This window comes from Dasypus novemcinctus, chromosome 10 (assembly GCF_030445035.2).
Source record: "Dasypus novemcinctus isolate mDasNov1 chromosome 10, mDasNov1.1.hap2, whole genome shotgun sequence".
In the NCBI taxonomy this organism is placed as follows: domain Eukaryota; kingdom Metazoa; phylum Chordata; class Mammalia; order Cingulata; family Dasypodidae; genus Dasypus; species Dasypus novemcinctus.
In genome coordinates, this window is record NC_080682.1 from 27,444,658 (window position 1) to 27,458,565 (window position 13,908).

Below are 13,908 nucleotides of genomic sequence, written 5' to 3' on the forward strand. Positions count from 1 at the left end.
ATAGCCATCTCATGAATGGAGCACAGTGGGGCCCAAATTACCCAGAGACCAAAATAAATTCTACCACTCTAAAGTGTAGGGATGCAAAAAGGAGTCTTAAGGCCAGATAGATTTTAAAATGTTCAGGAAATGCAGCAAGGGCCATAAGGGAAAGGTTCCACACTTTGAGAAAGAATGTTTGCAGCATACAAGCAATCTACTGACCTGGATCCAGAGCATCTGGATAATATGAAGCTAGTCTATATGATCTTCATCATTCAAACTGCTCCAGATATAAGGGGGAAAACTACAAAAATTGAAAGGGGCATTAGGAATGTCTATGCCTTGGGTATTTGAAATTGCATCCAAAGTCTACAAAATTAGAGACTAGATCCATATAAAGCAAATGAGGTGCCAAGACTCACTGCTAGCTGTAGCGATAAACTACAACTTGACAGGTATAACTGATTAATGAAGTTAATTGATCACGGTTATGTTGACTCGGCCCTCCTGCAACTAACCAAAAGAGTCACCCCCATTAGGACCACAGTAATAAGCCTACTACAAACATAAGGGGCAAGAAAATGGGCATATCTAAACCACCCACCCAAAAGGGAGAACCAATAATTGCTTGTAAGTCAGCCTATCAAAAGCCCAGCTCACTGGGAGTGGGAGAGACGTGACTGACAGAGCCCAGGGGCAATTTTCAACCCCACTGCTCACATCAACATTTCTCACAAGGAGCTCCAGGTAAACTGTGATGGTGGGAAAGAATTATTGAATTTCTGATACCAGTGTTGCCGTTAGCCTTATGCCGCTGGGATGTGTGAGGCAGAGACTTCCTCGTGCCACCCGGGTAAGTAGCGGATTGTTGACGCACCTGCCTGCAGTGCAGCGGAGACTGCTGGCAGGGGCTGCTAGTCAGCGAAGGAGGACTGTGCTACAAACTCACGCAAACCACTGGCTGGACGATGCAACTGATTTTATTAGCGGAGTCAGAGGAGCCGGGGTGTACAAGTTAATGCACAGTCTGCGAGCGAGTCCGGGGAGGGGGCGATGAGTAGGGATTATATAGGGTAAACGCGGAAGCATTACTTGATTGGTTGGGACCGTGGCATATCTATATAAGGTGGCTTTTAGATTACTAGTTAGGTTGGGAGGGGGAAGCATGAAGCCAGTTTGACGCATGGTATTGTCTTTGGCCAGTGACTCAGCGCTCCTAAGGGCTATCCCTGAGGTTACTCAAGGGCATGTAGGGTCTAGAGTTTACTCATTGTCCCGTCTCCTCTCAGGCGAGTCTCATGGCTTGGACTTCAGCAGGGCCAGCTTTCCCTTCATACCAGAACTACATAATTTGTTTTAAATGAAAAATAATATTCTCCTTGCAAAATCTGTGGCTATTATTAGGGTTTCTGGGGCGCATATTCCTTTACTACAGCCCCTCAAATGTCAACTAGGGGACACAAATATAAACCACAGCTTCCTTTATATGCCTGTATAGCTTACGCAGATGCTAGGAAGGAATCTATTAGGCAAACTAAATGTTCAAGCAATGTTCTCTTAAAAAAAGAAGAATCATTAGAGTTCCTATTGAACAAGCATGTATTCTTCAATCTGCCTTACTATCCCCAGATGGTATCAACCAACTTGACATCACAGAAGATATATTCCTGAAAGTAAAACCAGAAATGTGGGCTGATGTGATGCCAGGGAGAGTGAGAGCTGCTGAACCAGGTAAGGTAAAAAATTCTCCTGTGTGCAAAAAGTTCTCATTTATAGCAGTAATCTTTGAAAAGAGAGGCCACAAAAAATTCTCCTGTGTGCAAAAAGTTCTCATTTATAGCAGTAATCTTTGAAAAGAGAGGCCACTGAAGATATAGAGCCAATAATAGATGTTTTTCTTTTTCTCTGATATCCGTTAATTTGACTATGCTACTCTCCATACAATACTCCTATTTTGCTGTCTCAGACCTGGTACAAGTACAGATTGATGCAGGAATTGAAGGCAATTGATTAGATTGTAAGACATATTCACTGAGTAGTGCCAAACCCTTATACATTAGTAGCTACCTCATCTAAGAATTTCTGTTGTTTCACACTATTAGTTTTAAAAAATGCCTCCTACTGTGAACCTTTGAGCTCAGAATCCCATGAGCTATTTGCCTTTCATGGAAGTTCCCCAAACCAATGTAAAGCAATAATATTGCTGCATGTGCTCACAAAGGGATTAAAAAATGCTTCGACTCTATTTGGAGAAAAGCTAACTATGGATTTAAGCTAGCTTCAACCTCAAGTAGAAATTTTACTACAATATGCAGTCCATATACCATTGCCACCAGGATATTCAAAATTTTGTCAAAAGTCTCATCTTCCTGGTATACCAATACCAGTTCTCCAAGAAAAAGCCCAAATGTCAAAGCTTACTATGAAATATCTGGGATATGAGTTGTGTAGAGGAGAAAGTAATTTGTTGCCAGATGCTTGAAACATTCTGTAGAGTGGTTTTAACAATCACTAAGAGGGAGTTCTGAGGGGTTCAAGGAATGACTGGATTTTCCCATATTTTGGCTTATAATTAAACTTCTATAGGAAGCCCTTAAAGGGAAAGTCAATGAGCCCTTACATTGGATTGCCAAATATCAGCAAGCATTTCATGCTAGTAAAGAAAACTTTTAACAAGCACCAGCACATGGCTTCCAGACATAAGGAAATGTTTTGATCTAATTTAGATGAAATAAATAATTCTTTAAAGATGCTCACACCAGAAAATTAGGATAAACTGGACAGCTCTTTACATACTGAAGAAATGGCATTTTTTCCTTAAAAAATAGCCCATATATAAATAAAAGGTAATTTTTTCCCAATGTGAAACTCTCACATTTCCCTCAGCCTGGGTTTTGGACAGAGAGCTAAGAGAAAACTCTTAACACTTGCAGAATAATATAACATATTGGGAAACAGTAGAGCAACAACACAGAAGAAACCTGGGTCCCATAGGTATTTCATGGAAAAGAGCCACCCACAAGCCTACTCAGTGACAGTCTGACAGAACAATACTTCCCCCTTAGTTGAGCTACTCTGTTTTTTAATTGCTTTCTGACAGAAGACAGCATAGTTTTGAAATGTAGGTTCTTACCCCAGCCCAATCACCTGGTTTATTGTCCCTTTCTTTACAAATTTCTGTCTTTTTCTAAATTGGACAATACATGTATTTTTGAAAATATTTAACTGGTATTACCAGTGTAATATGGTCTTATGTAAGCATCTTTATAGATGGTCTGCCAGGAATATATATATATATATATATATATATATTTCAAATAGCCCTGTTATTTTTGTTAAGTTTTTAAATAATGAAACAATTGATTGTTTTTTCAACTCTAATTAAAGTTAAATATGTTATAGGTAAACAGTCACACCATAGAGAGGTGATGAAGAATGTCACCTAAAGTGAGCAGGCTGGGTTCAAATGTGAGCTTTTCCTTTAATCTGTTGAGTGACCATGAAAAAGTTATGAAAGCATACTGTGCCCCATTTTCATCCTCTGTAAAATTCAGTCATTCAAATACAACTTTAGAGGCACTCTTCTAGGTCCTCAGGATATAGGATTGAACTCAATTGGCAAAAATCTTGTGCTCATAGAACTTTCAATGTGGAGGAAACAAAATGTATGGAATATAAGATGGGATAACTGCTAATGACAGCAAAAACAGCACGACCAGTGAATGGTACAGAGGTGATTTTAAATTAGGTTGTAAAGTATGGGCTTACAAAGAAAAGAATGAGAAATGATCCATGAAGTTATCTGGGAAAGAGAATTTCAGGAATGAGAAAAAATGGAAAAAGTTCAAGCAGCATTAAGACTAATGAGTATAATGAAGCATGAGGAAGTCAGTGTGGCTGCTCCAAATTGAGAATGACAGATGCAATAATAAAGGATTAGTTCATAGAAGTCAGAAGGAGGAGCAAGATCATGTTGATTATCTGGAGGCTCTTCAAGTGTTTTTTTACCTTTACTGTGATTGGATGTCTTGTAAGTTTGTGAAGCAATGTGACATAGTCTAACTTACTCTACATAGAGAAAAATAGAAGATTACTTTTGTTAACAAATATACTTTTTATTTTTAAAGAAGCTTTAGATTTCATAAACGTTACATCAAAAATATGGGATTCCCATATACCCTTCCCCATCCGCTTCCCACACTTCCCCACATTAACATCTTGCATTAGTGTGGTACATTTGTTACAATTGGTGAAAGCATATTGAAAGCTAGTACTAACAAGTATAAGTTACACTACCATTTACATTTTGCCCCACAAAATTTTTATAGGTTTTCACATAAATTTAATGGCCTTTATCTGTCATTGCAGTGTCATGCAGGACAATTCCAGTGCACCAACAATGCCCCCATGTTGCACCTTTTCTTCTCATTTCTTCCCCTCCAAAACTCTGTTGGTCACTACCTTTATATCAATTATGCAATTGTTATGTTGCTAGAATAATCATAAGTCTGCTTTAGTCCATAGTGCATTCCCCCGCTTATGTTTGATCATTCTTCAATCTTGAGGATGGTGATGGCCATCCTGACTCTGATTGAAAGCCAACTTAAATCCCATGGGACAGATGGATGGAATTGTCTTCTTTGAAGTTGCAGACATTCTCTCTTCCTGGGATGGACATTGTTCATCATCTTTTTGTTAGTTGTCCTGGGTGAGCCCAATATACGGAGGGGAAGGTATTGCAATTCTGTCGAGATTCTGGCATTGACCAGTATATGAACAGACTGAAGATTTAAGTCTCTGGCACATGTATTTAATAAATATAGTGCTAGGTAAAGGTTCAAACAAAAGGGTCAGAAGAACCATATGTAGGGAAATTATAAATGATCCTAACTCTCTGACACTGTGGAGCATATATTCCAAAGCAATTTATAGGGTGCTGAATTTCTGAGATGGTCTGCCGTCCTTATAGTGTCTACACTTGTCTAGAGCCCTCAGGTGTCTCACTGTTTGGGGCAATGTATACAGTGGCAGTCAATGAGATCCTACTGAGACTTGCATAAGTGTAATTTCCATAATAGCCACCTGAATCACTTTGGAATCTTAGCCATGAAAATAAGAGTTTGTTTGTAATATGTCCCCTTTCAGGGAAGGTCTTTTCTGGATTCATTGCTGGTCAGTGTTTGGTAATAATCTCTCAGTTCCAGGAAAGCTCAACCCTGGTAATCATGCCCCACACTGAGGATAAGGTATTACATTAATATCCTGAGTTTAGCTTAGAGAGAGCCACATCTGAGCAACAGGAGGCTTTTATGACATAACTATTAGGCAATATATAACACTAGGCTAAGTTTTAATTTCACACCAAAAAAGTTAATAAGTACAATTATCAATATCAAGGACCTGGAGTAATGGTATATTCTGCTGTGATTGGTACTTCCCATCTACTCAGGGGAATCTTTCTGCTCTATTATAGAATGTAGCTGGACTTCCCAGGATGGAATTTCAATATTCTTTTGGTTCTTATGTGGGTTTTCACCCACCAAGACACTGCCCCATGAACACTTGAACATATTCATATGCCTTAGAGGTATGTCCAGGTGCAACCTTCCCCACACCACCCCATCACGAACACACTGCGCATTTAGCACTTTCTTAGAAAAGAAAGGGAGTGGTTTTCCATTAACTGAGATTAATCTTTAAATATTTCAAGAACCCCCTTGAGAGTTATCTTGTGAAGATAAACTATGTTGCTTATATACCTAAAGCCCACTAAATACTGTCTGACATTCAGTAGGGGTTCCATAAATATAACTCATTTTTACCATTATTATATACCAGCAATCATTTGCAAATAAAAACTAATGTACACATTTTGTCATGCTCTATTCCAGTCTCATTTTATTTTATTTAACAATATTAAAAGAGTTCAAGTCCAACAATACATATAACTTGGGCAGATTTTATGTTTTAAAAATATTTTTTACCAAATCTTGCCTATTTATAATATGCATTGATATACACAGGGACCTGCAAAAAGCTTAGTATTTTCATATTTTCCAAAGTTTATACCACATTTATTTAATAATATCACAAATGCTTCCCAAAATATGTATTCAATTAAAACTTAAGCAATGCTGAAATTATTATTGTCTGAAAAACTCAGAGACTCTGTTGACCAACATTGCCAACACCAACAAACAAGATGTATTTTCTAAATTGTGAAAATGTGCGTAAATGAAAGCAAGGCCAGCATTGTTCATAAAAATGGACTGAAACTTTAAAGTGTTTATACATAAAAGACACAATGTATGAAAAAGATGAGAGATTAGTAAAAAAACATATTATTAAAAAAATCAAATGCTTATCAAATTTATAATTGCAAACAAAGAAAAGAGGAATAATAAATAGAGATTCTAGGCAGCACAGAGTTCAGAGTAAAAATAAGACAAAAAAATAATAATTTTTATGGATATTATATATGGTAAGCTAAAATTTACATAGAAATTCAGTCTATAGAGGAAAATCATGTACATTTGAATTACTGGAAAAATAATGAAAAGTGATTAAAAATTTAAATAAAAAAGCAGGTTAAACATTTTAATGATTAAAAAAATGTTTTGGAAAATAAACAGATATGATTCTACAAAGAAAAACTTAACATAGCTTAAAATAATAAAATTCACTTGGTTTCAAAAAATACATCTATTAATCATTGGAAATGACTAAATAAAAAATTAAATAGTTGATAAATGAAGAAAATGCCATTTCTTAAATATACATTAAATAGGAGAGAAAATCAAAACTGAAATTCCAGATGGTACAGAGAATTTTTTTTAAAAAGGAAAATTTATCAAACTATCTGAACAAAATTATGGATTCTTCATCCATTCTTACTTATATAAATTTACTTTATTAAGATTTTATTTATTTCTTTTTAAGACTACAGTAAACTAATAGCAATTAGTAGAAAGGAACTATTTTTAATACTAAAGTTAAAGAAAGAAATAATTCTGAGTTTTGTTGACACATAGCATGATGAGAGGGTTTACAAATAATAAGCATATAGAAGCAACATAGATATCACTACATGCAGATATTTAACTTCATATTTTTACAAAACATCAGGTCTTAAAACATTACCAGATAAGAGTCTTGATTTTGCTTATGTACCAAGAAAAAATTCATCTCAAAAATTTAAAAGACAATGGTTTTGCCAAATATTTAGGAATGATTGGAAAACAAAAGCTGCAAATAAGAAAAATAAAATGGCAAACATTTTTTATAAATAGGCAATAAATATATACACATATTTAAGTTTAGTCAAGAATATAAATAAAACTATCAGAAATGCTAGGATATTTCTAATTTTTTAACATTTAAAAATATCCTTATTTTCTTCTTCAATCAATGTTCACAAATAATTTTTCCATAGCCTAATTCTTTTTTTTTTTTTTGAAGATTTATTTACTTATTTAATCCCCTCTCCCCCCCCCCCGGTTTTCTGTTCTCTGTGTCTATTTGCTGCGTCTTGTTTCTTTGTCCACTGCTGATGTGGTCATCCGCACAGGAAGTGTGGGCGGCGCCATTCCTGGGCAGGCTGCACTTTCTTTCGCACTGGGCAGCTCTCCTTACGGGCGCATTCCTTGCGCATGGGGCTCCCCTAAGCAGGGGACACCCCTGCATGGCACGGCACTTATTGTGCGCATCAGCACTGCTCATGGCCAGCTCCACACGGGTCAAGGTGGCCTGGGGTTTGAACCGCAGACCTCCCATGTGGTAGAAGGACGCCCTAACCACTGAGCCAAGTCCGTTTCCCCATAGCTTAATTCTATTGCGTTTTACTTTTCTCTAAATATTGAAGTGCTATTTTTCCTTTATAATTGTTCATTTATAAATAAGATAAACTAAGAGTATTTTTAAAAGACAGTGGATATTATCATAAAAAAAGAATTGAGTATTCCAAATTTTGCAAGAATGTATTTATTGTGATTATAGTATCCAAAAGTTATTGGTACCACATGGAAATTTTAAATCAATATCTGAATTAATCTTTATAATAACCCTATATAATTACAGTTATCCATGGACTTATTTAGAAACTAATTTATTTAGAAACATACATACTTAAGCAACAGGTTTAACACGTATTTCCTAGATTCTAAATATGATGTGGATTTCTAAAAACGTATTTTTGCAAATCCCCTGAGCATATATGTTCAAGTAGAGGATTATTGAACAAAAATATAAACTAATAAAAAGATGCTAATATATTTAGAGAGAGACCAAATAAATACCCAAATAAGAAAAAAAGAAAAGATGACCTCCAATATTCAGCATCATCACTTCAATTATTTGGAGGCTTCTCTTCTGAATGACTCTAATGAGACCATTTTTCACTTTGTTGTTCTGAAGACTATAAATGAGTGGATTCAGCATGGGGCTCACCATAGTATAAAAAAAAAAAATAGAGGCCACGTGAAACTTAAAGAAGAAGCCGGATCTTTTGGTTTTAGATAAGTAAAAATCATAGTGCCTAGAAGTGGGAGGAAGACTTAGAAAAGTCTTTGTGATTTCCTGAAATAGAATTAATTCTCAGGACAGTAGATGAAATGGATTTCTAGAACACAAAGATTGTGGTAAAGGACACCACTACACTTGAACGAGTCAGAATGATTTTCAGGATTGCAGTGTCACTTGCGTCAAATTATCCTTCGTATATAGGCCACCTCTTCTATGAAGGATGTTAGATAATCTTAAAAAAGCACACATCTTTCTAATATAATTATACTGCATGTTCTAATGAGAGTTCATATGTTAGTACGTATCTTATTTTGATATCTCAAGTCTTAATTCAATTACGTTTTTGAGATGTTTCAATTTTACTAAATATATACCAATTCTCTGCTTCTGTCTTTTTTCCACTAGTATTATAGTAATGTTATTAAATTGCTATAATCTATATAACCACCTCCTTTCATTAAATACATTGCTTTCTTTAGAGAGAAACATACTTTTAATTCTCCATAGAAATACAGAGTTCTGCATGTACTACAATTCATAAATTTCAGTGTGTACCTCTGATGATCCACGATTGAAAATTTTATGAAATATATCGAAGAGTGGATCCTGATTCCAACAAACACACACATTCAATTTCTAATAGAGACGTTAAAGATTACTTTTATCAATATAAATTCTACCATCAACGTAGAAGGATTTCAGTATCCTGAATTATTGCTTATAAATATATGCATCTTATGAAAGAGGTAAAGATTGAGACAAATAATCCTATCACATTTAATTTGATAGAGCCAAATTGTTTAATTAAAAATATATTGCTATATTTTCAATATTAAATAACAATTTGTTTGAAATGTATATAAGCAAGTCCATTTCAACAAAGAAATTTAAATATTTTTAAAGAGATAAAAATATTCCATATTTCTTTAATATTTTATTATTGTTAATAGTGATAAAATGGAGAGTTAGGTTAATGCTCATAAAGGAATTGTTGAAGTCACACAGAACTGCTCCTTACCAAATATTTTTCTTTGTCTCTTTGATATAGGACTAGACTATTTCTCATCATCCCTTGATGTCAGGTATTGCAAAGTGACTGAAATCTAGCCTGACTCCATGTGGTATCCTAACACCAAAGACACTTTTGAGTTTTCTTTGTTTGTCCTGAGAGGCTTTCTATGTAGACTTTCTTGTTCAGGACCTGTATTTTCCAATTGATGAACAATAAAATGTTGATGAAATATGTATAAAATTAAGAAAGAGGAATAAAAGAATGATAACATTTTACAGATGAAGATAATATAACTATTGCTAAAAAAGAACTGTTTGTTTACAGTCATATTGATTATTTGGTGATCCAGAAGCAATAGTTTAAGGCTACAAATTGGAACATGAGTGTTTCTAACATATGTTTCAGAAAAGGTTCTAAATAACACTGTAAAATTCCATGAGTCCATGTATGAATCAATATTTTTGTTGATCAATGAGTAAACATTAATAACCATTCACATCCAGTAATGTATTCTATGAGATAATTGAACTATATGTGAAAGGTGTGTTTTTTTTCCCCTTAAACTTACAAGGAACCTCACCAGGAAATTATTTTTGTGATTAGAATTGATTCTGAAGATGTGGGCATTTGATATTTACATTTTAGTTCACCCAAATTCATGTTCATTTTGTGAAACAAAGAACAGTTTATTATCACAACTGCTGTGTCAACAAAGCTATTCCTGCTCAGATAAACATTATTGCTTGTAAAAATGCCATGATAAGCAGTGAAATAAATAAAAACAAACATATCAGCAACAGCAGATTTGAATAAAAAGTGCTAACTAGGGTCATAACTTTTGGAAGAACTTCAAGCTACATAGAATAATAACAATCTTTGAGAGAAGGAAATAAAGTTGTACAATTCTTGATGGAGGTAAAGAAATACAATAAGGAATCAGAGAGGAGAAGACTAGAAAGTGGAAGGAGCCAGTAAAATGGTGTAAGCCTTGGGGAATGGAGAAAATGAAGGGCAATTGGGGAGTTCTGTAGTTTAGTGGCTGTATTACTCTTAGAATAAGGAGGACTGAAGTTATGATGTAAATTTCTACTTTTCTCAGAGGCTTCTGGCAGCATAGGCATTTGGATTTGTTATCTATGAAATTCCAGAGAAAGGGATATACTGCTTAAGCCAAAATTATCTAGAATTTAAGGAACAAGGAGATCTCCATTTATGAAACTTAAAATTCCTTTACTTTGCTTTTGAATTAAAAAAAATACAGAATCATGATAATGGGTACCTACTTTTTTAGAGTTGATTTACTATAAAAGTCTTTACATCTATAGAGTAGAAGCATACTTCGTTTTATTGTGTTTCACTATATGGTACTTCAGAGATATTAGTGTTTTTACAGATTGAAGGGATATGGAAACCTACATTGGACAAGTGTATCAGTGCAATTTTTCTAGCAGTGTGTGTTCACTTTGTGTCTCTGTGTCACCTTTTAATTAAGGCATGAAACGCTTTTTACACATGATGCTATTTCACACCTGATAGACTACACTAAAGGGTAAGCATATCTTTTATATGTATTGAGAAACCATAAAGTTGTATGACTCATTTTACTGCAATATTTGCTTTATTGCTGTGGTCTGGAGCCAAATCAATCATCACTGTGAGGTATTCCTGTATTGAGAAGCCTATAAAGTAATGAAGTATAAAATCACAGTCCTTCAAAACAAAATGATACACTCAACAAATCAAAGCCATGGACTTACTTGTCATTGAGATTTGATTTTAATTTTTCAAAATGGTACTTATTATACTCCTGAATTTGGGAGAGTGTTGCCCATTCTCAAACTCATATTATTGATGGGATTTAATGCATGCAAAATCCTAGATTTACACAATTTCAGTGCTTTCTGTCTAATGTCTAAATTATGAACTTGTGTAGGAGATACAGCTTCTGCTTCAGTTACAGAATCAGGGACCCCTCTGGTTGCTGTTTCAAGGCTTCCTAATTTCTTAGGCATGCCCCAAATTACATTTTTCATGACTGTGCCTTGTCGCTCTTATTTCCCTTAAGTGCCAGCACAGATTGTGATCATGGTTTAGACAGAAAATGCCAAAGAACTCGCTGGACAACCAGATACGCAGAATTTGGGACTGTAGGGGAAGTAATGTTACATGCAGTTTCCTTTGACCACTATGAGTTCAGGTAGCAGATAAATTATTTTTCCCACCTTGTTTCATTAGAAGTTTGTGCTTTGCTGATGTATCTGGTTGGTTTATTGAGTTTGTTTATCATACATAAATGAAAGTGTAACAAATGATATCAGTATGTGTATGGAATATTTGAGTCCATTCCTTTTCTGTTCATCTTGTAGTTAAAGAGGATCCAGTGTAAAGTTAGATTAGGAAACATCTAAAACTTAGTAATATGCAATGGGTATACTGTGTAAACATTTATGGAATTATTTATTGAACACTAGGAAATGAGAGAAGTAAGTGATTTTTGATTGTTCTTACCAAAAATATGCCAATATAGAAGTTGTAGGCAGAAAAATTGCCCATCCACCCATAGACGTCCAAGTCCTAATTCCAAGAACCTGTAATTCTCTACCTTTTATAGCAAAATGGAGTTTGCTGATGGAATTAGTTAAGGAAATTGAGATGTGATTATCTTGTGTTATCTGGTTATGATAGAAATTTTGTGTAAAATCATGAAGGATTTTATGTAGGACAGATGGAGGCACAAGCAACAGAGATAGAATAAGATTGATAACAAGCAGGTGGACTTTTGTGATTCCTGACTTTAAGGGAATCTAACCAAGGAATAAGGACAGCCTGTAGAACCCTGAGGAACCTGGAAAAGGCAAGGAAATTGGTTCCAGAAGGAATGCAGCCTGCAAATCCATTTTTGATTTATTACTTCTAGATGTGTGAGATGATAATTTTTCATTGTTTTAAGCCACTATATTTGTGGTAATTTGTTTCCACATAGATAGCAAACTATTACATAAGACAGAAAACTAGTTTTAGAAAATTCATGTGTATTTATAATTAAAAGGAAGAAAATGTTACTGTTTTCAAACTTGACCTTAACCACTTAATAAAACATTGGATTGGTAATATTTCAAGGTGAGTTTAGCTCTATAGCTCCTGCTCTGTTGAATAAATAATCATTTTTACTTAGAAATATACTTCTCTAATTGCTAAAATGTTGGCTGGTGAAACCAAACCTGTTTGTTATGAATTAAAATCAAACAATAAAACAAATAAATCAATAACATTATATGCTTGAAAGTGAAAGTAATCAAATTAATGCCATTTTGTAGCTTGAGAACAGAAATATTAATAGTTTGACATTTTTGCTTCTAGTGCTTCTGTATACTCATGACCAATGCTGGAAATTTATCACTTCTCCATGACACAGTTCTAGGTTTTGGCTCATTGCTTAGATGCCTACAAATGTCATAACATTTAGTAGTTTATTCCTAAAACCATCTACGCTTTGCAAGTCATGCCTACGTTATCTCAATCCATCCAAAGATGGAAGCATTTTACTTATTCATAGATCTTTCATATGAATTTCAGCTTCTTGAGAATGGTGCTACTGGCAAGATGGTTACTTTTTTCCTAACAACATTTTCACCCCTAGCACACTAAATAAAAAATGCCAGAAGAAATGTATTTGATTTTATGGTTTTATAACAAAGCCAATTCTATGCAACAGTGTCTAGAATAAGAACATATGGGAAAAATTTAAGTTGTATGTCATATTTGGATGAACATACATATTTTATGTGCAGAATGAATGAAGATGAAGAGTATAACCATTTTTCTTTCAGAATATTTTGTCATATGTCCTATATCATGTGTTTTTAAGCAGTTTGCGTTTTATTTTCCTCTAAAGTTTTATTCTTTTCTGTGATATAAATTGACTTTCAGCACAGCTCTGTGATGAAAATGAGAGCAAATGAGCACTTTGAGTGGATTATCAAAGTATAGGATTGTATAAAACAGGAATCTAGTGGTGGAAGGTGGAATGTGGTTAGCAGCACGAATATGAGAATGTTCTCTCCTGAATATAACAAATATACTAATATAGGGTGTTGAGTTGATTAGGGGAAAATACACCAATTGTAAGACACGGCCTATGGTTACTAGTGATATTTTGAGGATGCTCTTTCATAGTTGTAATAAATATTTCACATCAGTGAAGGTGTTGGTGGTGGGGAGATACATGGGAATATTGCATGATGTTATGCACATTTGTATTGTAAGTTCCCACATTTTACTCTACATTTATTGTTGATGCATATAAACATTATACACATTAGTTACATCCTATTCCAGTCTTTCTAAAGTATTCTTAAGTAGTTCAAACTTTATAACACATAAAAATTTGACAT